This window comes from Lycium ferocissimum, chromosome 10 (assembly GCF_029784015.1).
Source record: "Lycium ferocissimum isolate CSIRO_LF1 chromosome 10, AGI_CSIRO_Lferr_CH_V1, whole genome shotgun sequence".
Lineage (NCBI taxonomy): Eukaryota > Viridiplantae > Streptophyta > Magnoliopsida > Solanales > Solanaceae > Lycium > Lycium ferocissimum.
In genome coordinates, this window is record NC_081351.1 from 63907437 (window position 1) to 63920400 (window position 12964).

Genomic DNA, 12964 nt, shown 5'->3' on the forward strand with positions numbered 1-12964 from the left:
CCTCCAAATAAGTATACGTACTGCAACGCGGCATGAAAGCGCGACCCCCCCGAGGGGGTCGGTGCGGAATATGTCGAGTATGCAAAGCATGAAATATGGTAAACAAGATCATAGTCGAAACCGGAAGTACGGAAAGTAAATACAATATTCAAAATATCAAAATGCCCTCATAAAAATACAAATCATGCATAGGGCTCTTAGAACGGTGGTCGCCCGCACTTTGTAGATTGCGCCACGCCACATCATCGCAGAAGGTTTCGTATCTCTCGTATCCCCGTCGCATCATAACGTCACTTAACACAACATGACACAAATATACACGGTACACAGCCCTCTAACGAGGGGCTCGCGGGCGAACCGGACACGTCATACTCCGGAATATCACATAGTGCGCACGATAACATAATCGGCCGGGATTCGGTGAAGGAGGTAATGACGAATGCACGAGCGAGTCGTGAGCAACTATATGCAATTTAAAACATTTTCGAAAAACTCGATAGATTAATCAAAATGGATCATCGTTTAAAAACCGGCGATAGCCAAATGGGAGTTTCCTCCCGAAGAGGTCGTTCGAAAGCATATCAAATAGAACTTCGGTTCATAAATACGTATTAAACTATATGAAGTAACATGGAACTTAGGGTCATAATCGTCGTTATAAACTGGTTAAGAAATAAGTAATCGCCGCTCGAGGTTAAGGCGATCGTTACTCTAAATCCTTTCAAAAGTCGTTAGTACCACACAAAGGAGAGTCTCGGGGCCCACGGACGAATATCGAACCAATCCGGGTCCATTTATGAAAGTTGGAGACCTTATCATTATAGAATCTCCCGCGAACGTTTCGACGATCATTTCGTCTATGAAAGTTACAATTGTTCGTAGTTACGGAATCTTTTAAAAACAACATTCTTTATGCAAGATTTGAAATCCAACTTCTTAAAAGACTTAGAACCATAGTTTGAAAATATCAAGAACATTAACATCCAAGGGAACAAGAATCGTATCCGGGCTCGGATCTTAAGAATGGAATTACCCGAGACTCGTGTTCTAGCCTACTTACAATCAAGACATGCCAAAGAAAGAAAGGGTAAGCTTCGCATACCTCGTCCGCCTCCTAAATTAATCCGAACTTACGTCTCGGCTTCTCCAAAATCTCTGATAACATCATTTGGTATCAAACATTAGCCATAGATTCTTAAAACTCCAATTTAGAGCTAGCACTTAATTTTACAGAAATTTGGGCGGCATTTCCACAATATATTCGCTTAACCGACTTTCTAATTATCCTCGCATGTCAACGCGAAATACCAACAAGTGATATACATATAAAATTCTCACAACTCAGCCCATAACAATTCCAAATCCATTTTGACCACGATTTCACATACTAACAATTTCATGTATTTTCTTACTTTCGATTTAGGTCAATTTCAATTTTAATAATTTCATTACAACTTTATTAACACAACTACACCATAAAATAGGAAAATCTTACCACAATTTTCTCGGAGTAATTTCTACTCTTAATTGCTCCAATTTTGCAATTTCCTCTTCCTCGATTCGATATCCGATGTTGCTATCACCTCCTTGAACTTGTAAATCACCTTGGAGTTAAATCAAAGCAATTTTTTTTTTTTTTTTCGCGACCATGGGCGAAGTAGTGAAAACGTGTGACCATGTTGCTCCTTTTAAATCATGTAGCCGCATGAATTGAATATCAAGCTACTGCTAACTTGATTCATATTAATGATTCTTCTAACTTAGGATGAGAAGTACAACATATCTCCCAATATATATATATAAAACGTGACTGCTGCCTCCTTGTCAACAAAATTCAAAGCTATGCGCGCCACCTAATTCTGATAAGAATTGCACACACTAAATGCAAATGGGTCCCACCTAATCATTACATTTTTATCTATCTGCTAAAGTGCCACATATTAAAATATAGTCATAGTCATCTTTTGCTGCAACCACTTTCAGACCACGTACACTCCTATATTTTTTCCACACCACTTACTAATCAATTTATTACTCTACTCACTAAAAATCCAACAATTCAATCATTATCACATAATTTACTTTCTTGATCTCAATTTACTTAAATATTGATCACTTCGTATACTCATCATCATAAATCATGAAATATGCTACTACTAAAGTAGCCTCTTTTAGCACACACAAATATTATTTTCAATCACCGTCACCACAATTGTTAAATCCTAAATTATTTTGGGACTTCAAAGCTCTTTATACACCGAGCTCTCGATTTTCATCTTGAATATGATCAAATTCTCGGGCTCGGGTAATTTTGCTCATCTTGGGCGATTCGATTTCCTACTCCAAAAATACGGGATATCATAGCTTGGACCGGTATTTCATCTTTCGAGCCTCGACGAAACTTATTTTCTTGGATTTGTTTAACCTAATATTTATAACACATACGCCCATCACTACAACCACTTATAAGATTGGGAGGATAACCTCGTTACACTACCCGGTATCATTTAACACCTTGCTTTCAACACCGAAAACGCGGGATGTAACAACATTGCATAGGAATTATGGTTCTCAATTCTTCTAGTTCAGGCCAACCATAAGAAAACTTACCAACAATGGCATATTGCAAGTTTTCTATCTGTTCCATGCGAGTTACTTCCTTCGTCATCCATTTCACGTATGGAATACCATTAACATGTGTGACTTTCTTCTGTGGTATAGGTTCGCATTGCAAAAGCGAATTTGGCTTTGTGCCATGCGGCGCGGGGGATTGAAAAAAGTATTAGGGTTGGGGTTTATAGGAAAGGGTATAGGCATAAAAAGAAGAAAAAGATGTTTGTGTTTTTGGTGGTGGAAGTGAAGGGGTAAGGAAATGTGATTGGTAGTTAGGATTTGATGGCGGCCAACCCTTCGTCAAACTGAGTGATCAATGCCGAAAGCTCCCGTGAGAGGCTACACTAGGATTAGGGTTTGCATGGGAGAAAAGAGAAAGGAGAATTTTTGCACTCATCAATACAGGATGAGCGGTGTTACATTGGTGGTTTAAATAGAGGTTTTGGGCTGTTCAAGTAGAGGAAAGGGCGGTGAAGATTACTGGTGGCTTACCGACGAGGATGGATGTTGCTACAATCACCATTTTAAGTCATGGCGGGTTAGGTGGATCCGGATTTGTGTTGGGATATAATTAGTTTAAGTTAATTTTAAACTAACCAATTAAAACGTGCCTTGTAATAAATAAAAATTAATTATTTTTTAGGAAGAGGCCTAAAATGTCCCGAACTATAGGATTTGGTACAATATTGACCTCCGTCTATCTATTGGGCCATGCCCTAGTTAAAAATAAGGGCAATTTAGGCCCAATAGATTAACGGCGGGGAGCTTATTTATAGCGGAAGGTAAACGGAGGGCATTTTTGTACTAAAAATCCCCATAGTTCGAGAGCATTTTAGGCCCTTTTCCATTTTAAGTAAACCTCTGTTCTTTGTACTTTTTTTTTTTTGGGACAATAAACAACTTTCTTGTATTGATGCATAAACGGTCTCGAGAGTTAAAAGATGCAACAACGTCGATTCTGATCTAACTAGGGAATACGAAGCCCAAGTTCCTTACGTAGCAATGAAATAGAAAACTTGGCTAATTGTGGCTAGCATATTCCAAGATATAACAATATATGAATTTCAACGGGAACAATTTTATGATTTCGTTCCTCAAAATCCAAGAGAACCAATGTTGAAATCGCGCACCAAGCCTAGCCTATTTTCTTCTTCTCACCTTCATTACGGGGTTTTAGAAATTGTGTGGTGGTATTCGTTGTTGATTAAATTTGTGGAGAATTATGAGCATGATTGTGGATAAATCTAGGACTAACACTGAATCAGAAAGATTGAGAGTTCTACTTTTATTATTTTTCTTTTAAATTTCTATTTCTAAAACCCTCTGGTAATTGAAAATGAAGATGAGGGATGGTCTGGGTTCATGAGGAGGGAGGAAGGAGAGAAAGGGAAATTAACTGGGGAGAAAAGTGAGAATTTTAACTATAGTTAAAGAATAATTTAACAAAATAGATCTGATCCATTTATTATTTAGTAAGACACGAGTCGCAAAGCAAGAGCATCACCAGAGGAACTAGACAGAAATTTCATTGGAGGAGATCCGGACCACCGCATTACTAGTCGTTATTATAATTCCTACATTATTAATCATGCATTATAATTCTATCATTCCGGACCCTGCATTACTAGTCGTTATATTATAATTCCTACATTATTAATCCATACATTATATTTCTAACATTATTTATCCTTGGATAACTTGCTACGTAAACCAAGTAACCCCTACAATGTTTTGCGACTGTTGATTACTTTGGATCGGTGATTCATGTAGATCTCGTACATAGCCTTAGAATTATTAAGATTCTTTTCATTAAGAAATGCATGTGAAGGTGACCCACCATCATCAATCGTCGCTAACTCCGAAGCCACTAGCGCCCTTTTTGCTTTCTTAACCTTTACCGCAACGAGCCGTCTACTTTGATAAATCTCCGTGAACTGACGTCACACCTTCCACCACCAACCTTATCTAACACCCACTATCAGCGTTGTCATTACCATCGGTCACCATTGCACATCACTATCAACACTTTATCCGCCTTGACTTTACGAATCTTGTCCGACCATTCTTTAAGTGCTAACTCTTGGAGTGTGTTTAATTGAACAAACAGTTTTACAACATCATTTGAATTAAAATATTCTCTAATATTTAACGAATATGCAAATTAATTAATAATATTTGCATTAAAGTTTTCATAGTCCGATTACATTGAACTTACAATTAGACTTGACAATATAGAAGAGTGTGAACACTATTTTTTTTTCTCTCTCAAGAGTTTCTCGTGTGGCACACAAGCATTGCCATTATGGAACGTCATGTCTGTGCTCTACTACCACGTTTGAGTCATCATCCTAATTCCCCTGCTCGTCGACCCTTCATCTTGAGAGAAGCCTTAAGAGTCCAATTGTAAGCCCATCAATTTGATCTTGATAGTCCAGACACTATAGCTCAAATCGTCCCTAAATCATCACTACCTGTTTTGACCACCACCAACTAAATGTAAGCCTACTAACTTATTTGCCATCCAAAGTACGTACCAAAATTCAACCTTCTCCACCGACCCTTTTGAGCTCCACAAAGCTAAACCCCAGTTCTAGTCAATTTTCTATTGAAATTGATCAGCTTTGATCAACCTCACACAACCAAACTATTAAATATGGCAAAACAAGTCTATACTTTGTAACTATGGAAAAAATCAAATCTTTGTAATTAGGTATTTGAAATTTTGTAGGAATACAATTATTTTCTTTATTTTCGTTCCTTATTTGTATACCTTGTAAATGCTCAATAGGGAAAGGCAGTGGTAAAAATATGTTTATCTGTTGATGTCTAGCTGGTACATGCAAATATTGAATCTAGATTTGTTGATGGATCTTGTCTTTTTGAACAAGTCCTGATTCGAGGTTCGAACATAAAAGCCCACTAGCCAAGCTGACCAGAAATTTTGATTTTTTACAGGCCTCGAACCAACTAAGGCCACAATTAAAAATGGTTTCCTACACATTTCTCTGGAATGTGTCACAGTTTAACCGTGCGTACAGTTGAGGCCACGATTGGGATTGGTCTCCTACCCTTTTCGGTGGAATTTTCCACGGTTGACACGTGAGGCAAGGTTGTTCCATGGTTTGTTTGCCTCGCTTCAACTCGAGCCTCTTCGAAGCTTATGCTCTAGTTATGTTCAAATATCCTAATGATCTTGTTAACCTCGCATAGCAGGACCTCACACTTCGAACTATTGAGTAGATGCGGAAGCTCAATAATAGTTGCGAGATTTAAAATGTTATTTTGATGATGTGACAAACAATGTATCCAACGAGAATCAAGGGACATATAAGGAAGACATTGAAGAACCGAGAGATCAAACGGATCTCAGGGATTCGGTGGAAAACGGAATTACAATATCAAAGGAACCTCAAAAGGAACTAATCCTTCTCATGTAACACTAAAGAATGTCAAAGAGCAATTTCATGCAAGCTGGGAGAAGCTGGAATATCGACTCATTCGTATTTGATGAAAGGTTGGATTACAAGTTATGGAAATATTACCATAAACACACTACATGTAATTAGCATTGAAGTAGGAAAAGGAGAAGGTGACGCGCATACAAGGAAACAAGAATGATCCAAGTCAAACAAAAATTATTTTCGGAACAATTATGAAACCAATACTTGGTTGGATTCATCAAGACAAGACAACAATGCGCTTCGATATAAGCACACAACATGAACAAGCTTTGGAGCTTAACCACAATCATAATATTCCAACGTAAGGCAAGAATAAGCGAAGTCAACACCTAGTCTCAGGAAGAGCCAACTACCTATCAACAAAGAATATGAGCTTATCAAGATTTATAATCAAGTTCTTTAGTTGTAACAATTAGGTTCTAGTTGTGGTTCCATCTATTTACCTTTGCTAGAATTGTGTAATAGGTGTTAGTTGATATTGAGTTGTAAGGGACCTGCTGACTGGGTAGAGTCATTGAGGTATTGATGGCAGTTAGCAGTGTTTCAAAAGACGTTTTCGGGGCTAGCCCCAAGGCGAGGCGTACCAAAAACGCACCAAGGCGTACAGGCACCGCATAAGTATCGTGGGACGTAAGTCTCAACCTTCTAGGCGTTCGCCTAGGCATAAGCCCCAACATTCTGGGCATTCATTTGGGGCGTAAGCCCCGAGCAATTTTTCAAATTTGAGCCAAAATTGCTTAATAAATTTTCTTTAAAAAGTTAAATTTTCAAAAGTTAACTCATAGTAAATTCTCAAAAAGTCAAAAACAAATTCTAACCTTCCATCTTTGGCATTTTCCTTCTTTATACTTTATTTTCTTCAAGATTTTTTTAGCATTCTTCAATTTATCTTTTTCATGATAGTATTTAGTTTTAGAATTTTTTTTTTTTGGGTATCACTCTGGTTTAAATAATGTTTTGAAGACTCTACTCTAGCTATTTGTATTATAATGAACATTAATTTGTTATCTAGCTTTAGGTTATAAACAATAACTTTATATTATTGTGATTTTTATCTTTGAATTATTCGAATAGAGTATCATTTTTATAACTCTAATTATGTTTCATCAAAATCATGTTATTGGTGTAATGCATCTTTACGTCATTCACATTTCAAGATTTTTAATGGTTTGTGCACGTGTTAGCATGCTAATAATAGATATATACATTTTCCTACTAATTTTATTATTTTTTCTTTATAGTTTCAATGTATTTTTTATTTATATATTTATTTTGTTAATTTATAAAATACTAAAAATTATATACCCGTGAGGCTTACGCCCGTGCCTCGGTTCTTAGGCCTCGCGATGCATATGTAAAATGCTTCGCCTTACGCCCGCACCTTTTAAAACACCCGAGTGCTAGGAGGCATTTGTTGAGTAAATGGTAGAGACGGGACTATTAGGAACAATTCCGCAGGTGCACAAGTCGTTGTAACCTCAAACTGCTCTTGTTTAGTGAAGTTTGAGAAAGTCCTACAAAGGTCGGCCATGGATTTTCCTTCCTTTAGCAAGGATTTTTCCATGCAAAAATCATTGTGTTGCTTTACTTATTCTGCAATTTACCTTCTTGCACAGTTGCTCAAAGAACCTGGTTCTTTGCGTACATAGGTACGTAGTAGCCCGATCCTAACAAGTAGTATCAGAGCTATATCTTTCTATAAAGGCTAGCACATTGAATGATGGCTGCACCTCCAGCAGTACAAAAAGGTTAATAAAAAAACAAGACCACGGTGCTTCGATGACAAATACTATGGCCGGTGGGAAGCAAGGATAGAGGACTTAATAATTGGTGTAGACTCTGAATCATGGGAAATCGTCATAAAAGGCCCAATTATTCCTATGATAACCCATGACAAAGGAACAACGTCCTCCCCCCAAAAGAAGAAAGATTACGTGAAGAAAGACTTTTAGGCCATCCAAAATAATATCAAGACCAAGAAGATGCTTATTTGTGGCACCTGACCTGAAGAATATAACAAAATCTGCTCTCGCAAGACAACCAAATAAGTGTGGGACACCTTTCATACATGAAGGAATGAGTCAGGTAAAAAGTCAAAAATCTCCATAAAATAGGCAGTATGAGCTGTTCAAGATGAATGAGTTGGAATCCATCCAAGAGATATTCAATAGGTTTAGCAATATAACCAATGAACTAGACTCTTTTGGTGTTGATATTACTCAAGAAAAAATGATTGAAAAACTGCTTGATATTCTACCTGACTCATGCTAGAGCAAAGTAAATGTCATCATAAAGGCAAAAGACCTGGACACAATGGCAATAGAAGAACACACGAAAAACCTAAAACCTATTATGAGAAAGAACTAGGCATAGAAGAATACTTCATCAACTAAATTAGTAAACCTGGTCCTTGCACCTACCCATAGAAAGGATCTTGATGAAGAAGATATGGCATTACTACTTTGAAGGTTCTAAAAATTCGTCAGAAGAGGAGGATTCCTGAACAGATGAAGTACCTCAAGATCATAGGGGACTGATAGAAGCAATCAAGAAGGATGTAAGCCCAGATGTGGGAGTACAGACCACTTTATTAGAGAATGTCCAGATAAAAAGGATGATGGAAGAAAAAGTGAGCCTGACAGAAGAAGAAAGTAAAAGGTTTCTAGAAGGTGAGGAGCACTGAGCAAGCTAACCAAATCATAAGAAAGGCTTTAACTGACTATGGGAAACTCCTCAAGTGACGATGAATATGAGAGAGAAAAAACAAATAGGTCCTTGGTGGAAATAGATGAGATAGAAGACACATTAGCACTTATGGCAAATTCTGAATCAAAATCTGAAGATGAGGACCACTGGTAAATTTCTCTAAGTTCAAGGATGATGTTTAAAACATATCTAGAGAAAAATCTATAGCGAGGATACATCTCGCGTTTTGGCTTGCTCGGCGTGCGATTCCTACTTTCCATATTTAGTCAATCTTTTAAAAAAATTATCTAGGCATATTTACCCCATGTGGAGAAAGCCCTATAGCAAGACCTAGTCTTGCTTTTTAGCTCGCTTAACTAGCTCTTGCTGCACTGGAACACTTAGAAATTTTTTGGTTTGTTTGGTTCGATGGTTCTCATTTCGTACATCATATATCCTTATTAGTCATTTGCATGGGTCGTATGAAAACACATCTTCTGTAATATCGCATATTTTTTTTCCTCTTAGGTATTTTTCCCTTAGGCTCTTTTCTGTCCAAAACTATCGCGAGTGGTTTGTGCCTGCTGCGGCTAACTTCATATCATGTTATCTCGTAGGGCCTTAAATCTGAGATATTATCCTCACACTTGTGGTTCCATGGTCCAAATATCAAAATAAACTTATTTTATAAGGTATAAAACATACGTATACTACCATGCAAAAACTTGTCCTTCAGAGGGTACTATCACCTGATAAATTACTTCATGTGCCATGTGATGAGTCTTGTGTTACACCTCAAAGATTTTCGCATCGTGTGCATTGTGATTAAACTACTGTAAGCTTGGAGAGGTCATGAAACCCTTATAAGGTTAAGAAATACTCTTAACAAGTGTTAAGCAAGTGTCTAAAGGTTCCGGGATCAAGCAAATCGAAGAAAATAAGTTTGTCGAAAATTTGAAAAACTTTGGCAAAATTTTGGATAAATTTTGGGTCAACTTTTGTGAGGTATATCTCTGGGTATACAAGAGTTTGAATAAATTAAAAAGCCTAAAATGAAGTTCTTGAAGTCTAGGTATCAACACAATAAACCGCTCATCAATAAACGATCATGAGTAGAGAATTATGAATGTTACAAGTTAAATAGAAAATAAAGCTATCACGACCCAACCTTACGGGCTATGACTAGTGCCGAGATGACACTCAACAATGCATTCGTTAGATATAGTCAAATCAAACTAAGACAATATGGAAACTTTTTTGCAAAAACAAGACGTTATCTCGTAACATCATATATCATAATAACATGTCTCTACGAGGAGTCATTTACTAATCAAGCATAGCACAATACGCAAGTCGACAAGGCTTCCACTACATACGGGAATATCCCAAAACAAGTCATATTGACACAGCTGAACAACGCTTATAAACAACCTACACATATGTCTACAGACCTCTAAGAGTACCAATAGTGAAATATGATGGGACGGGAGTCCCCCCTTACAGACTGATAATCATAAATCTACATCAAAAGATGCGTACCAAAAATAGTCTAGGCTTCGAAACAATGGAGCTCTCCAAGATAAACGAGTAGAAGCCCTAAAGTCAGAGGATCACCAATCGGAGTATCCGCACCTCGCGATTACGTAAACGCCCCCCCAAAGAAAGGGGTACGCGACGGGATATGTGCCGAGTATATAAAGCATAAATATAATAAAAGTGGATCATGAATGAAATAGAGATTACAGTGAGACAAAGTATGACGATCAGCTAAATCACCGTACTCGTGCCTTATGAAATGAAAATCATGCATAGCTATATATATACCATGTAGGCCCATTATGGACTCGGTGAATAAGTCGTATACATGTATACCATGCCCGCCCATCTGGGGACCCGCCGCCATCATCACATCATCATATCATATATATATATATATATATATCGTACCCGCCCTCCCACGAGGGACTCGTGAATAAATCAGTTGAACCGTGCACGAAAACATACAGGGACTCCGTGAAAGATATAATAATAGTATGCACGAGCGAGTAGTGAGCACCATATGCAAAACTAAATCATTATACGAGATTCAATAGAATAAGTAGAATGAACTAACATTTGAGTATCAAAGACGACTTGATATGTCAAGTACCACTTAGAATGTCAATATGGATTATATCAAATGGAACCTCAGGAATCATAGACACGTATCAAGATAATATGAAATAGCTTATGAAAGTCAAGGACATTAGCCATACTAGTGTCTCTAAGAATAGGAGCTTATGCATTCGTCATCAGTTTATTTCATATAGATCATGCCAAATGAAAGAAAGGATAGCTTTACATACCTTTATCGCTTATCCGTGATACAATACGTATACACTGCCCGAAGCGTCTTAACCTATATTAAGATGTTAAGAACTATAGTTAAGCTACGGGAAGGTTCAAAACGTATTCCAACGTTAGTAGCTTATTTCTAGAAAATTGGGCGGCATTTCTCCTATATTGTTCATTTCCCTCACATATAAGTCAATTATGAAACGACCAAATCAACATCAACAACCACCGTCCAAGTACTATATCAAGACCTAGCCAAGACAAGATTCAAGAATATTCCGAAACAGCCCACACAACATTCCAAATCAGTCCACACATTACAACAACACAATGCAAAATCTTAACTACACTTAGTCTTCCAATTCAACAAGAACAACAACACGACCATAACCAGATCCTTCTCAAATACAATACAACTATCAGTGACTATTATCCATACACAAGCAAATTCCATCAATAACTTAACAACAACATGCCTCAAATAGCCCCTAATTACAACATTACAATGCCCGATAATCTCACGAACATTTAAGAGTATACCAAACAAACCACATACGCTTCGTATACGATATTTTATACGCTTCTTTCTTCCAAGTTTGGTGATCCATATCAGCAACAACACAACAATGACATCAACTACCATATGCAAGGAAACTATCCTAATATCACAACAAGTTTTAAAACAGCCCACGAAATCAATACAAATTTCTAGCTTGATTTAAGCTTCCTTTCACCTTTAACACATAGTCCATAACATTAATAACAATAACAACAATCAAAACCAACCTTAATTGGAACAACTCCAATTCTGCCCACTTACACGCCAACATTAATCATGCAATTTTCTTACTTCCAATTCCACTTAACACAAATTAATCTCTTCATTACAACATCATTAACTCCAATTTCATGACAAAAAGAAGAAATCTTACCTCAAATTTAATTAGGACAGACCTACAATAACTTGCACCATTTGCACCACTTCATCTTCTTCAACTTAAACTCTGACCTTGATGCTCCTCTAAATGCTTAGAACACCTTAGGAGTTTAATTTTTCTCCCTTCATCACCTTGAGCTCAGCCGTGAGCTACCATGGCCGTGAGCTTCTTTCTTTCAATTCAAGGTGAAGGTTAGCAACTTATTGGTGTTGAAAAGAGCTGGCCGTGAGCTTCAAAGGGGCTGCTGCCATGGCCGTGTCGTGCTCTCTCTCTCTAACTGCCCAACTTCAGGAATAATGAAGAGCTTCTCTCTAGTTCAACTTTGAGAAGATGAATATGAATTATGAATCATCTTTAGGCTATTTATATCTGCCCACTATGTTGACAAGTGTGCCGTTTTATGGCATGGATGTATTTGGCCATGTTTAGTGGGCCCACTTAGTGCATTATTTAATCTTAATTAATCACTAATCCCCACTTAATAATCTAATCATAGTTAATTAATCCCTAATCTCTACTAATATTTCTACACGAATTGAATTTTATAAGCAAATCGCACTAATTAAAATCGGGGATTAAAAGTCCTTGTCTCATATCCCAAAAATAATCTTGTCCTTAAAATTATGTCGATTAGCTTACGAATAATCCAATGCGGGTATAACGAAACGCACAAGCTACAGTATGGGACACGGGCGGCTACAGTGCACGATACGCGCGCTATAGTGCGCGAAAAGTTCTAGGTCGGTGCAAGCTGACCCTAGAATAATATAAAAAAGGGATTTACCCCTTATTTTTCGTTCAACCACCTCCCCAAACCTTCCCTAAACCCCTAGAACATTCTCCCAATTTCCTCCATAAATTGTTTAGCCCAAATCAAGTGAAACGGAATTTAGGCTCGGGAAGCGTATAAGGTCTTGTAGTTCTTGTTCAAAA